The sequence below is a fragment of the Lepidochelys kempii genome, chromosome 1, assembly GCF_965140285.1.
Source record: "Lepidochelys kempii isolate rLepKem1 chromosome 1, rLepKem1.hap1, whole genome shotgun sequence".
Taxonomy (NCBI): domain Eukaryota; kingdom Metazoa; phylum Chordata; order Testudines; family Cheloniidae; genus Lepidochelys; species Lepidochelys kempii.
Window position 1 is genome coordinate 211245037 of NC_136380.1, and position 15190 is coordinate 211260226.

At 46.3% G+C, this 15190-nt stretch overlaps 1 protein-coding gene across 6 annotated transcripts in view; it reads right to left on the minus strand.

Moving 5' to 3' along the window:
• Positions 1-15190, minus strand: part of PIANP (PILR alpha associated neural protein) — a 41323-nt gene that overhangs the window by 12574 nt on the left and 13559 nt on the right. For 2 of the 6 annotated variants that reach the window (XM_073311522.2, XM_073311485.2), the window contains 2 exons: positions 11924-12048; positions 5004-5192 (listed from right to left, as the gene is read on the minus strand). The exons of 1 other annotated variant lie outside the window; for it this stretch is intronic. The gene's annotated coding sequence lies outside the window, so the exon portion shown is untranslated. Of the gene's footprint in view, positions 1-5003; positions 5193-11923; positions 12049-12480; positions 12530-15190 lie in introns of those variants that run through there. 3 more of the 6 variants (XM_073311529.2, XM_073311536.2, XM_073311494.2) reach the window with 3 other exon arrangements.

A 15190-nucleotide genomic window follows, 5' to 3' on the forward strand; every position in this document is an offset into this window, starting at 1 on the left:
AATTAGTGTTGTTTGGCTTTGGGATTTGGCATTTAACCCTTAAAAGGTAACTCAATGCTTTACAAAATTTAAAATGTTTTTAAGTTGTGGCTGCAGCAGGGCAGTCAAAATCAGGAGAATATAAAAAAAAATTGAATTCTTTTTGTTTGTTTTTTGTTTGTTTGTTTTTGTAACAAAATAGCAGATGAGAGTTGTAGTAAAAAAAAAAATTAAAAAAAGACAGTGCCTCTCTGAAGCAACAGCAGGGGTGAGGTGCACAAAACAAAAAGAAGCAATGTTAGAAACACTGAGTCTTAAAATGGCTCTGAGTAATCAGACTGTCACTTTGATAAAGGTACATGAAAACTCTGTAAGCAAAAAAAGAAATAGTGACACCTTATGTAAAAATGGATCTAGATAATGTTATAGAAGTTAAACTATGGAAGGAATGTGCATTTGCCCCAGAACACGTGCAGGGTATATTGTAGAAGGGGCAAACGAAATGCAAACATACCATGCTACTTAATTAAAATGCTATTAGGGCTCCAAAGGGAGCCACAATAGGTTGGGTTTTCTTTTTCAGATTGCTGTGTGTTTTGGAAGCAGAAGTTAAAAGTAATCAAAACTCTGGTGAAAGTTGATTGTGTCCCTTTTAAGATAGAGTCTCTGAGCTGCTGATGGCTTTAAATCCAAAAGCAGGAAGTTTCTGTGAAAATGCAAATTACCCAAATGATAAAGGAAGGAAAGAACTAGCAGCACAAAGGAGCTGCAGATAAAGGACATACCTGGTCAGCAAACAAATTGTCTAAATAAAAGGCATGGGATAACAAGATAATTTTAATAAATTTAATGATCATAAGTATCCGTGTAACAACGTATAGTGTGTATGATTTTTGGAAAAATCCTTTAAGGTAGTATGGTAATGATGCTTCTCAGTTATTACCTGTAAATAAAACTTAAAGCTTAACACAGCAGGAAAAACATTATAAACTTGGTCTGCTGTATAAGAAGGCTCCGATGAAGTGAGCTGTAGCTCACGAAAGCTCATGCTCAAATAAATTGGTTAGTCTCTAAGGTGCCACAAGTACTCCTTTTCTTTTTGTATAAGAAGGAAAACTCAGGGATTTAATGACTAAACAGTGGGATAATTTCCCCATAAACCTTAAAAGATAAAAGCCATTGAAACCTGGCCTGCCTATAGAACAAAAACAGGAAAATGTGGGGGCAATTCCTCTGTTTTGCCTGCAATCAGCAAGGGTATTTGTAAAAGAAATATTTTAAGCAATAATCTGCCACCCCAAAAGGGGTAGAAACATGTTCTTTTTGTCTTTCAGAAAATCAGGAAAAGCTGATGCCAGCTGAAAAGCAACCCAATACCATGAATCTACTATCACAATAGAAATTGTGTTCTGTGTTCTATGTTTTGTCTTGTGTTTTGTCTTGTTGCTAGCACTGTTGTGTGTTTTAAAAAAAAAAAAAATACTGAAGACATGCAGGAACTTAAAAATAAATTAAGCTTTCTGTCCCAGCTACAGGACAGCCTGATACAAAAACAAGTACATGCCAATGTAGACTTGGTCCAAATTGGTCTAGGTAACCTAAAAGGCCGATGGAATCTTTAGTAATGGCTTAATACTACCACATGGCTTATCCATAAGAAAAAAAAAATATTAGAAATAGGAAACTACACAGCCATAGCTATGGGATGCACTGAAATGCAGAAACTTGCACTAGCTACTTTGGAACACAAAATGTTCTGGGTCATATTGGGAAATATTAAGGGTTTGATGCATTTGTTAAAAAAGAAAGAGATCATTGTTTGACACTTATCGATATGAATGGATGCAATATGTTTCCAGTATTGTAAACCAGACTTGTTAATGGGAGAAATTGTTGTCAAAATTGCACACCAACAGTCCCTGGAGGCAAAGGTATTGAAGGTTCGCCCACTCCCCATATTACACATGGGATCCTTCTGGCTACCCTGGACCTTGAGCCAGTGCGCTGGGGAGGGAGGGAAGCTATTGGACACTAGAGGTTGTACCGAATGGACTCCTCAAAAATGGGTGTGCCTCACCTTGCCTATTGCCCCAGAACCTTGTAGTAAAGATACATCACTGGGATCATGTATGTGGCATGAATTGGAATCACAAACTCAAATTGCCTCACAGTACTTTCTCTTGAATAGGCTACATAGAAAGTGACACTGACGATTATAAATCTTAGTGTCAAAAGGGGGATTATGTTGGATCATATTAAAGAAGTTCTGTATTAAAATCACAAATGAGTTTGATTCCCCAGAGTTTAAATTCCAGGGTATTACTAATTAAGAGGTCTCTTGGTTTTTGGTACTGTTTTTCTCCCTCTGTGTGTGAAACTTGCAAGCTGCTAACTGTGTTAGTACATTCTAAGACAGAGTCTGTTCTCAAAGCAATTCACAGAGAGAGAGACTCAAAGCAATACTCTAACAACAGAAACAGCACCCAGAGACTCCCCGCCCTTTTGTTGTATTAACAATTGTGATTAAAATAGAGATAGAGGATGTATGTGGATGGATGCTTGGTGTAGATAATAACTGAATGATCAGGGAGGTGCCAGCCTAAGAATCCAGTGTCCATCGGCTGAAGAAGGCGTCAAGCGGAAATAACCAGAGGACCCCCCGGAGGGCAGACTGGAATCCACCCAACAGCCTCAAGAATGGGAGAACCAAAGAACAAGATAACATCTTGGAGCTGTCAGGAATGTGCTATCTGCTGATTGATTCAGCAACAGCATGATGAAGCAATTCCCATAGACTGCCATAGGAAGAAATTCCTATAAAAATAGACTCTAAAAAGTGAGAACTTGGGGGTCTGATTCTGCAAACCAACTTCCAGGAGCATCAGATGAGCATCTGACAAGGCCCTGCTCCCTCCTCATGTCCAGGCCACCTGGCCAGTGGCTTGGCATGAGCAACTCTAAGGCTGGTAACTATGATAACAACCTTGCAGAACCTGTGTGTGTGTATGAATGAATGTGTGAATAAATATGAGATTGAATGGAATGTTATAACTATAACTAACTGCTTACTATGATTCTTTCTGTATTCACAATAAATGTGGTATTTTGCCTTTTTTCCCTTTAATAAGATCCTGCTGGTTTTTATTTTATTGGTACAACAGCATGGCACTAAGAGGCATGGTGTTGCTACCCTTCATGCCCTGGAGATGCTCCATCTCTCAGGCCCCTCCCTCTAAGCAGTGCCCAGTGGAGTCCCAGACTCTTTTCCAAGATGTGGGGGTGAGGAGGTGCCTGACACTGGGAGTCCGTTATAAAGCAAAACCTTTACACAGAAAATCAATATGAAAATTTTCTGAATATTCTGAAAATTCTGAAAATTTCTTTGTGGTAGCTACATAATATTATCCTCAGGGTCAATGAGGACGTGTATGTGCGGGGAACCCATTGACAGGTCCTGCTGCTCTGTCTTGGTACCCAGTGGAGGGGTGGAAAACAGTCTGTGTGTGCATATGTCTGGGTGAAACTCATGAATCACTGAGCATGGAGAATGTCCTGCCAGGGCTGACTCAAGGGCCAACCTGTTGCACAACTTCCACTCCCAAGCTCCACAGAGCCCTTTGGAGGTTTTTGCCATCCCCTCCTGTTTAGTCTCCCCCTGTCATGTCATTAATTAAAAACAATCCCCCCCTCCCCACACCCTTTTAAATGAAAGTCCCTTCCTATTGGTAGGTAACGAGTGTCACACCAACTGTGGGGCAAGGGAGATGTCCTCCCTGACCTGTTAAGTGGGGATATTTTTAGGTCTCTTCTGCTAAATGTTTAAACAAGGTTCACAGAGGGGGAAAAACCTCATCCATCTGCTAATGCAACCTCTCCCGCTCCCACACGTGACAGGATGACCCTGTGAAGAGAACCTGGGGTTCCCCTGGATACGAAAATGGGGGGAGATCAGTAGCCACTCTTGCCACTGCATCCCATTGATGCAGGGGTTACATTACTCCCAAGCTGTGATGGATAGAGTGAGACCTAGAACTTGCATGGAAGATGTTCAAATGCAGCTCAGCCCAAAGACACCTGATAGGGTGAGGTTCCCGCAGAGCCCAAAGGATTCCTAGCAGGACCTAGGTTATCTGGATTATTATCATAGAATATCAGGGTTGGAAGGGACCTCAGGAGATCATCTAGTCCAACCTCCTGAATCCCCAGTTTTTGCCGCAGATCCCTAAATGGCCCCCTCAAGGATTGAACTCACAACCCTGGGTTTAGCAGGCCAACGCTCAAACCACTGAGCTATCCCTCCCACGCATCATGTTGCCCTAGAAGATTTAACATGCTTGAGAGACTGGCAGCAAATCCTTATGCTACTGTCCCAGGGCATGGACCCCTTTGTATTTTGGGAATGACAGTGTGAAACCCAGCGCTAGTGTCCTGGGGTGTGGATCCCACCAGGCTCAGAAGGTTGGTGTGCGAATCCTAGCAATAGTGCTCCGAGGTGCAGCTTACCACCTGCCCAGACTGCACTAGACATTAGGGCCCCAGGATAAGGATCCTGCTGTGCTTAGGGGCTGGGAATGTGAATTCCAGAGGTAGTGCTCTGTGGTGCAGATCTTTCTGCACTCAATGGCTGGGAGTAGGAATCTGGCTGCTATTGTCCTGGGGGTGGGAATCCTACATGGAGGATGGGAGTGTAAATCTCTGTGCTACTGAACTGAAGCTTCGTTCCACCTATACTTGGGAGGGGATGTTGGGAGTGGAATCCCAGCACTTGGGAGTTTAGGTGCAGGTGGCATGAATCACAGTCCTAATGCCCTGTAATGCAGATCCTGCTGTGCTTAGGGGCTGTGAGTGTGAATGTGTGTGTCAGTGCCTCAGGCTGTGTTAAAGATCTGGGAATGCAAATCCTGGTGCTAGCACCCTGCAACACAGTACCTGTGTGCATGAGTGTGTGAATTTCAGCCCTAATGTCCTGGGGGTGTGGATGCCACTGCCTCTGGCAGCTGGAAGTGTGAATCCCAGGCTGGTACCTGCAGGTGCAGATCTTCCTGTGCTCAGGAGCTGGGAGTCTGAATCCAGCTTTACTCCGGGGCTAGAAGCAGGAGTTCTGGTGCCCTTGGGTGGGGATTCCACTCTGATGCTGGCAGACCAGGTTCTATGCCACGGTTTATGCCACGGTCCCCTTGTCTCAGGTTTATGCCACGGTCCCCTTGTCTCAACTGAAGACCGACAAACATACAACTGGAATCAGTCTGGTTCACCTGTGTGTTAATATTGTTAAAATAACTACAGTAAAACCCCACTATAATGCGATAATTGGGGTCCAAAAAATTTGATAGCGATAAATATGGGGGTCGCTTTTGAGCGGGGTTACAAAAATTTACCATTTCAAGCCAGTCAGTTTAAGTCTTGTTAAAAACCACGGTTATCCCAGCGTGTTTTAAATACAGAAGTAATAATTTAATTACATGTATATGAAAGAAACATGTGAAATGGACTATACTGATCATTGCGCAGAGTGCAAAGTCAATCTGGTTGCATGACTCCATAATTTTAAATTTCATCACTTCTTTAAAAAAAAAAAAAAAGCTATTTGCTGTTGGCTTCTAGCAAAGTCAAGAATGCTTCCGAGTCGGAGGATTTTGACGCTGTCCACGTCTTGAGTTTCCAGCCCCTCAAACTAGCTTCTAAGTGCTCTACTACCTTGGACACTTTTGGTGGGGGAGTTGAGGTGCCATCATCCTCATCATTGTCATTAGCGCCACTGGTTTTGGGCTCTGGTGGTGCAGCTTCATTCTTCCCATTGACATTTGCAACAATTTCGTCATCTGAGATGTGTTCGTATATGGGGCAGATGTCATCTGCTGAAAACCGGCTGAGGATAACATGATGACTGTGCTCATATTCTCTGAGTGCTTCTTGGACTAAACATACGTTGTCTTCAATGAATCTTGTAAATTCAAGCTCGTTGTCATTACCGTCATCGTGTGTAGATGACAGAAAAACTGGACCAAGACCCTTTATCCAGCATCGTTCAATGCAACGTGCAGAGATAGCATCCCAGGCTTTCCCGCCAAGGTGACAGACTTCTTTCAAGTTGAGTGACGCCAGTGATGTGTCGGTGGAGGAGCTGTTATCCGCTACCATCCACTTAATCATTTCACTATGATAGTTTTGCTTAAATACCAATATGATGCCTTAGTCCAGTGGTTGGATTTCTGATGTAGAGTTCTTTGGGAAATGAGATTTTAATCTTGCCATCACAACTGACAAGATTTTCTGCTGTGGGGTGAGCAGGGCAATTATCCAGCAGGAGGAGAGCTTTTTCCTCCTGCTTGAGTTTTTGCAAAGGAGCCCAAATGGCTGGCACGAAAGTTTTATGGAACCAGTCTTCAAATATGGAGCTATTCATCCATGCATTCTTGCTGTTGGTATATTCAAAGGGAAGGGCCTTCCTATTAACATGATGAAAACATCTGGGAGACCTCGCTTTTCCGATCATCAGAGATCTGACTTGTTTTGCATCAACAAGTCTGGCAGCCACAAAGAGAGTGACTCGGTCCTTCCTCTGCTTAAAGCCTTCTCATTTGTGACTATCAGTCCTGGTTGCGAGGGTGCGATCGGGTAATATTTTAAAGTATAAACCAGTCTCATCACAGTTGTAAACTTGATCGGCTGTGTAGCAACCTTCCTCCAGCAACATTTTAAGCTCAACTGGGTAGGAATCAGCAGATTCTTTATCAGCTGAATGGATTTCCCCAGACACAAGAACTTGGCTTATAGTTCTTAAATCTGTCCAGCCAGCCATTACTCGCCTTAAATTTGGCTTCATTTCCATTGATAAGGCGATTGAATTTCTCACTTGAACTTTCAGAATAGGGCCAGAAACGGGAACTCCTTCTGAGCGAGCCTGGACAAACCATTGGTACAAGGCTGAATCTAGGCTTTCGTCATTAGCAAACTTGACCTTTTTACACTGTAAACCAGTTTCCTCTTCAAGAATGCAGGGTAGGCTACAGAGCTTTTCTTCTTTTTTCCACCCTCGCAGAGTGGACTCGCTAATTCCCAGATCTCTAGCAAGCTGAGTTTGTTGTTTGCCCTTCTTTAGTTGATCCAGGGCATACAATTTCTCTTGGGCAGAAAATGACTTGCGTTTCCGAATGGCATATCCATAATGGTAAAATATTTTTTAAAAAAAATATAGGAAACTAATAATAAGTTCATAGGCAAACACCATACACACGTACAACCCAAGAACTAAGTGCAGTGGGCCTGCAATGGCCACGAGTCACTTTATCTTATAAGACCGGAAGAACACGGTTTATTTATAAATGTCATAAAAAAAGTATTCCGGTAAAATGCGAACAGTATTACGGCCTTAAAGGGGAGCCAACTTATGATCACGTTATATCCGAATTTGCATTATTGCGAGGTTTGACTGTATTAGAATTATAAGGATGTGTTTAGTCTCTATTGAATGCTTGTGAGTTGCTGCATGCATTAATCTCACATCATCTGTATCCCATATTTAGGCCCCTACCAATTTCACAGTCATAGGATTTTTAAAAAAATCATACATTTCTTGATTTCTGCTATTTAAATCTGAAATTTCATGGTGTTGTAATTGTAGGCATCCTAACCCAAAAAGGAGTGGTGAGTGTGGGGGAGTTTTTGTATGCTTATTTTGGGGGGGGGGGGGGGAGGGTTGCAGTACTGTTGTCCTTACTTCTGCGCTGGTGGTGGTGGTGATGCCTTCAGAGCTGGGCGGCTGGAGAGCAGTGTCTGCTTGCTGGGAGCCCAGCTCTGAAAGCAGAGCCCCTGCCAGCAGTAGCACAGAAATAAGGGTGGCATGGTATGGTATTGCCAGCCTTACTTCTGCTCTGCTGCTGGTGGGGTGCTGCCTTCAGAGCTGGGCACCTGACCAACAGCCGCCACTCTCTGGTCACCCAGCTCTCAAGGCAGTGCAGAAGTAAGGTTAGCAATACCACGACCCCCCCTAAAATAACCTTGCTACCCCCTTGCAACTCCCTTTTGGGTCAGGGCCCCCAATTTGAGAGACGCTGGTCTTCCCTGTGAAATCTGTATTGTATAAGGTAAAAGCACACAAAAGACCAGATTTCACAGTCCATGACACACTTTTCCATGGCTAGGAATTTGGTAGGGTCCTACCCATGCTGTAAGGCAATATTTGAGCAGTTGTATTGTGAACCTCTGAACTGTGTAAATCCCCAGACAGGAGAGAGACATCAATTAGTGTAAGGTGCTGATCTTCAACAGAAGGGTGTTACAGCCTCCCCAAAAGGAAAAGTCCATTGATGGGATGTTGAGACTGGAATTTCCCTGTGTACCATCAACAAAAGGATAAAAGACTTTTACTATTCTGCCGTTCTCCCTGTGAAGAAGAGTCAATCAAGTGGACTCCTTCCATCAGCTAAGTTTGCAACTCAGAGGATAGGGCAGGAGCAGAATAAAAACCCCAAACAAAAGGAACTTGGGATCTCTATGCAGCTTGGACTTGGGAGGGTGTGGGGAGGTGTTTCTAAGCATAAGCAAGAGATCCCCAGCTGCTTAACTTGGGTTAGCCCTAACCAACATATGGAGTTTGCTTATTACAGAAGCTTCTATTACCTGATGAAATTTAAGACTGTAACTCATTTGTGTATCTATGTTTACATGCTTTATCCTTGTAAATAACTCTTTAATTTCCTTTTCCTATTTAATAAATCTGTATATAGTTTATTGTAAGATTGGCTCCAAATAATGTTTTTGGTGGGAGATCTAACGTGCAACTGACCTGGGGTAAGTAACTGGTCCTTTGGGTCTGAGAGTAGCTTGAATACTGCTGTGATTCTTGGTGTAAGAGACCATCTATCACAGAGGTAGGCTCACTTAGGTGGCAAGATAAATCAGAGTACCCAAGGGGACTGTCTGTGACTCCATGAGAAGGCTGTTAAAGTACCTGAGGAGTTTTCACTTGACACTTGGTTGCTGAAATCTAAGGGTAGAACTCACAACTGATTTGGCGTTTGTGCCCAGGTTCCTAAAACTCTGCCCTGAGGTTGGTACCACGCTCTTGAGTCACTGCAGGCAGCATTACACGCACTATGCACCCAGACTTAGACTGTGAATACTGAAGCTAATGTACTAACTAGGAGCAGATCTCATTGTGCTTGGAGGCTGGGAACGGGAATCCCAGTGCTGTTACTCTGGGTTGTGTAGCCAGCTGCATTCACCTCACTGGTTCTGGTTTCCTGTGTCAGAGATCCCACAGTTCTTGGAAACTAGGAGCGTGAATCTTGGTGCTTATGCCACAAAGCATGGATACCACTGAGCCAAGGGACTGGCAATATGCCTCTCAGAACTAATGCCCTGGGCAGTCTGCTGCACTCATGGGCTGGAAGCATGCATTCCTGTGTTAGTAGGCTGAACCCAAGATGATGCTCCACTTGGATGCTGTGTATATGACTCCCACTGCTAGTGTCCTGAACTGCAGATCCTGTTGCATTCAGTTGGAATTCAAAAACTCATTATTGACAACTGTTGATCCATGCCAATGCCTCTCATAGGTGGGAGCCAAGAACACTCAATTCTTTCTGCCATCCTATTCAATATAAAACTGTAGAGAGAAATAGGGAGACTGCAAGGGCTGAGGTGCCAGCAATAAGCAAATAGCCAACTCTGCATCAGTTGTTATCTGCACTGTCCAACTGCTGGAAGTTGAAGTGAGACAAATTTAAATAAGGGGCAAATTTTTAACAATAAGGATCCCACAATAGAATAATTTACCTCAGACTGTGATGGATTGTCTTTAAATGGATATATTTCTAAAAGATATGCTGTAGCTCAGCCAGAAGTTATGGGCTTGATGAAGGAAATAAAATTGATGAAATTCTATGGTCTGTGCTATACAGGAGGTCAGATGAGATGATCACAATGGTCCCTTGAGGCCTTGGAAACTATAAATCTCAGAGTTTTCTTGATGTCTTGCAGTGAACAACATCTGAATAATGAGCAACTGATTAAAGCTGAATACGTACAAGACAGGTCATACTAGTGGGAAGAAGGTAGCCAGGGATGGTTTAAAGATTGCACCTAATTCTATCTGACTTGGCTCTGGCCATAGTGATCTGTATATTTGTAACATCTAAATAAGACTTTTGCAATACTCTATATAGGAATGAAGCACTTTACCTTCAGAGCACTTTGGCTAATTCAGAATGCATCAGCCTGTTTGTTCAGCAACATATTTTTCTGGAATGCATCACCCTGCACTCCACGCAGGGCCCCCATTGAACACAGAGCCAATTCAGGGTCTCCATCCTGATATTCAAAGCCCTCCATGGGACTGACCCCAGTGACATGAGCACTCAATCACCTCTCCCTCTGCGATGATTGCCTCACATGACAAATACCTTCCACTGGAATAATGAAATTGTCAACCTGGGGGAAGGGGGTGGCTCATGATTATGAGGAACAGAACATTCATAGGAGCTGGGCCAAGACTATGGACCTCACTACCAGATAAAACAACATTCCCCATTAACTCCACCTCATTGAGAGCTAAAGGCAAACTCCCTCTTTGCTCAGTCTAACCCACACCAAATTCCTACTCTTTATAATAATTTAAAAAGCCAAAACAAAACTGAGCATGACCCACTCACCACTCAGCAAGGAAGAGAGTGAAATCATGTCTGTCACTGAGAAGTGTTCACATACTGTGGTGGCAGCCATCTGTGTACGAACCTGGATAGACTGGGGTCTGGGACTGTGAATCCCAGTGGCAGTGTTTAGCAGCAGACTCCACTAAGCCTGGGCATTGTGAATCTCAGGGCTAATGTGCCAAGGTGCCAATCCCATCATACTTGATCAGTAGGAGCGCAAATCCTGGTGCTAGTGGCTCAAGGTATGACTTGCTCTGGTTTTTAGGGCAGGAAGTGTGAATCCCAGTGTTAGAGAACTGGGAAAGGAGGCATTTGCCCTAAGGTGTGGATTCTGCTGCACTTGGGTGGGGTTAGGAGCCTGGGAGCGTGAATTGCAAATGCTAGTGTCCTGGGGATGTTGAAATCATGGTACTAATTCACTTGGGCTAACCCATTGTCACTGTGCTCGGGGCTGGGAAATGGGATCCCACATCCTGTGGGATGTAGCTGTGTTTGGAGGCTGAGAATTTGAATCCAGGGTGATGAATGTCTGTGGATGCTGTGCTAGCTGAAATTGTGAATCCCGTGCTAATACCCCACCGTGTTGGTCCCATAGTGCTGGGAGTGTGAACCCAATGTTAATGCACTGGGGTGAGGATCTTGAAGTGTTCAGTGACTGGCAATGGGAATCCCAATGCAAGTGTCCTAGGGCATAGATCCCAGTGTGCTCAGATACTGGGCACGTGAATCCCAGGTGCCCACTGTCTGGGGGAACGATTCTGGGTGTGCCTTTCGGGGATGGATTTCCTTGTGCTTCGGGCCAGAGGTGTGAAGTCAGTGCTTGTACACTGGGCGTAGATCTGCATTTGGGAATTGCGAGTGTGACCCCCTGTGGTAGCGCTCTGGGGGTGCGGATTCCGGGCACCGTGTTGTGAGGATTCCCCCGCATGTGTAACAAGTATGTTGATTCTCTGCCTCTCCAATTTCCCTCACAGTCCCTTATGTCCAAATCCTCGGCTCTCCAGTCTCCCCTGCACGCTTCCTCCAGCGCCAGCTCCAGCACAACAGGTCTCCTGGGGCCGCAGGGCTGGGAGTATTGGACAGGGCGAGAGGCATCCGCCCCGGAGCCAGGTGAGGGGTGTTCGCGGAAGACAGCTGCGGCTGGAGGCGGGGAGCGGCCAGGGACCCCGAGAGCCAGGCGGGCAGGGGAGGAAGGACGTGGGGAAGGATGCGCCCCCCTCCCCAGCCCCGCCCATCCAGCCGCATCCCCGGGACCGTCTGCGGCGCCCGGAGGCAGGGAACAAACTCACCTTGCGGGCAGACGCCCGAGGGCCAGCCGGAGCGGGGGAGCCCGGGGCAAGGGGGGCCCGGCTAAGTCGGCTGCGGCCGGTGCCTCGCATGGCCGGGCGGGCGGCTCGGCGGGGCTGAGCCCTGGCTGCAGGAGACCGAGAGACTGTCTTGAAATAAACAGCTGCTGAGGGCTGGGCCAGCTCCGTCCTGCCTCTGTCTCTCCTCGCTGGCTGCCTTTAACCCCCTGGGTGCCGTCTCGCCCGCCGAGCAGACGCAGCCCCGGCTGGCTGTGCAGGCAGAGCTGGGGGCGGGCAGCCTGAGGCGGGAGAGCCGAGGCTGGGGCCCCGCGAACAGCCCAGAGCTTCGGAGCGACTGGAGCCTTAACCCCGCCCGAGAGCCTCGGTCCTGCCTCTGCCCGCCGCCGCCCAGCCCCGGAGCTCTCCCTTTCCCGCCCCGCAGCGCTCCCGTCCAGCCCCTGCTCCGGGGTCAGCCGCCAGTGCCCCCGAGCCCCCGCCGCTCAGCCTCCCCTCTCCTCCGCACACCCCATCCACCCCCCGCCTTGTGCCCCCCAACAGACCTGGCCCCCAGCAGCTGAGCCCTCCTGCTCCCTGCAGCAAGACCCGTCCCCTCCCCTCCCCTCCCCCGGCTCAGTCTGTCTGTCTGTCTGTTTTCCCCGCTCATCTGGCTGCTTATTGTTAGGATCTTAACGGGAAGCGATTACGTTGCTATGGAGAGAGGTGTCTCCAAGGGACCCGTCACTTCTGGCTTGAGCGCTACCCAGTGAAGTCAGACGCCAGAAAGGTCTGTCCTTGGGAGGAGTGATGCAGAACACCCCCCCCCACGCCCCCCTTGGAAAGCCCCTCTCCACAATCTTCCCGCTAGACTCACTTCTTCCTCAAACTCCCTCCCCATCATCCCTGCCCCCTCGAGCCCCCTCCCCCATAAACCTTCCAAAATCTCCTCCCCCTTCCCAATCCTGTAACCTCACCTCTGTAATCTCCTCTCTCCCAAAAGACCCCCAACACCCACCCAGAATATCCCACCTCCAGGATATTCCCCTTCTCTGGAATCTTCTGATCCGTGTCTCACGCAGAAATTACCCAGTGATTACCCTCCCAAGAGTCACCCCTGGAACCCTCCCCCTTCCCCAAAATCGCCTCTAAAACCCTGGACCCCTCCTCTATGCAGCAGTTCTTCTTTTGAGACCCCCCACCCAACACTCAGCATAGTGCCCCACCAGAACAGGACTGCCCCTTTCCCATACCCTCTTCCTCTACCAGATGCCCACTTCAGATCTCTCCTGATGCCACTGGAATCTCCATCTCTCTAATATCCCCACTAGACTCCCCTTGCCCCAAACTTCAGATCTTCAGAATCTATTTGTGATCCTCTAGATCAAACTTAGGCAACTGTTGTTATCCTTCTAAAGTAGTGAACTGAACTGTTTGTATGCCTGGGGGAGTTTGTGCATGGCAGGGTGTCTGGGTGACAGATGTACTGTGTGTCAGTGTATGTGTTTGGGGGAGCGCATCAGTGTCCACACTCTGTGTGTCAATGTGTATGTGCTTCTGAGTGTGTATTTGGATGTGTTGCTGTGTGTATTTGGGGATGTCTGTGGAAATGTTTACATTTCAGTGTATGAGAATGTGTTTGTGTGTGCCAATTTAATCGTACTTTAAATACTTTGTTGGCATGACAAGCTATACAAGTGTTGCCAAAATGTATTGAGACAGGTGTCCATCAGAGGGGAGTATGATTTGCCTAGGAAAGGACTTCACCCTGTGTTTGGTGTTTGATTCCCTATGTCCATTTGTTATTTGGATCCATTCCTGGCTGTTTCTGTATGGGAATAGCTGTGCTTGTTTTGAGTAAATCTCTGAGTGTGTGTTTGAGGCTAGAGGGGTTAGGGGTGTGTGTCTGAGGGTTGCGGATGGGGTCAACATGCAAATATTCCCTTCACCACAAAGTACTAAACACAAAGCATAGTCTAAATCCAGAGGGGAGCAACTGTGCAACCAACAGTTGACAGAGGAGAGACAGAAAGACATTTTCCATTCCAGACTCTGAAATATGAGGGAGCAAGAAAGCCATTTCCTCAAATTCTCATCTCCCAATGGATGAGGAAAGACTGTTCCTGACCTTGGGAGAGAGACAGAAAAGGTATATACTATATAGCATTATATAGCAACCTGCCATTGCATTAGGAATGGACATTGATGACAAATGGACACACAGGATCAAACCTCAAGAACCGTGTGAAGCCTAGAACAGACTATACCCACCTTTAACAGATATATGAGGAGACTGTGTCTATTACACTTTGTCAACACTTCTATAGATTGTCATGCCAATAAATTATAGTCAGTTGTTTGAGGGTGTCCGTATGTCTATTTCATGTGTGTATATGTGGTCAGTGTGTGCTTCTTGTGTGTGTTTTCACATGCCTGTCTAGGAGAGTCAGTGTGTGTTTCTTGTGTCTAGAGAATCAGTTGAGTGTGTGTGTGTCTGGGGGCATCAGCATGCATGTGTGGTTGTGCATGAGGTTGATGGTGAGATCTTGTGTGTTTGGAGGGATGTCAGTGTGTATGTTGTGGTGGGGAGGTCAGGATTTGTGTTTGCATTGGGAGAATTTTAGCGTGTGTGTATCTGGAGAGAGGTCTATGTATGTGTGCCTCAGAACCTCACCTCTTCTCCATCCCCATGATTTTATGTGGGGGTATTATCCAGGCTACTCTCCCATTCTCCAGCCTTTTCACCTCTAGCCCTCCTGGGACTTGTGCAAATGATTTGTAGAAACCTCACTCTTCTAATCTTCACCACACTCACTTTATGCAGCCAGTGATATATAGAGGACCAGAGACACCACACTGTGGGTGGGGTACATAGTGCCACCACTTCTCCCAAAATCAGACATCTTAATCCTGTGCATGTTAGCATGCAGTCTTCTCCTGGCTTTCTCCCTCTCTCCCACTCCCTCCTTCCCTTTTCCTGACCTACGAGTTAACTAAGGGGTATGAGGCTCCAGAAGGGGCTAAACTAGCCACTCAGGCTCCTGCTGACCTTTTCAAATTCTGGTGAATGCATTTATTATAATTGGGAAGCACAAAAGAGAGGAGGAAATTCAATCAGGAAAAAGGTCAGTTAAAGGGCGAAGATCCAAATGATGCAAAGCCTGAAAATCTCCCCAAGAGCAAAAACACAGGAGGAAGAAGTCAGAGAAATGGGAGATACAGAGCAAGTCGTCCCCCCTGCCCCCCACACGCCTGGGGTGAAGATAATGCAAGGTT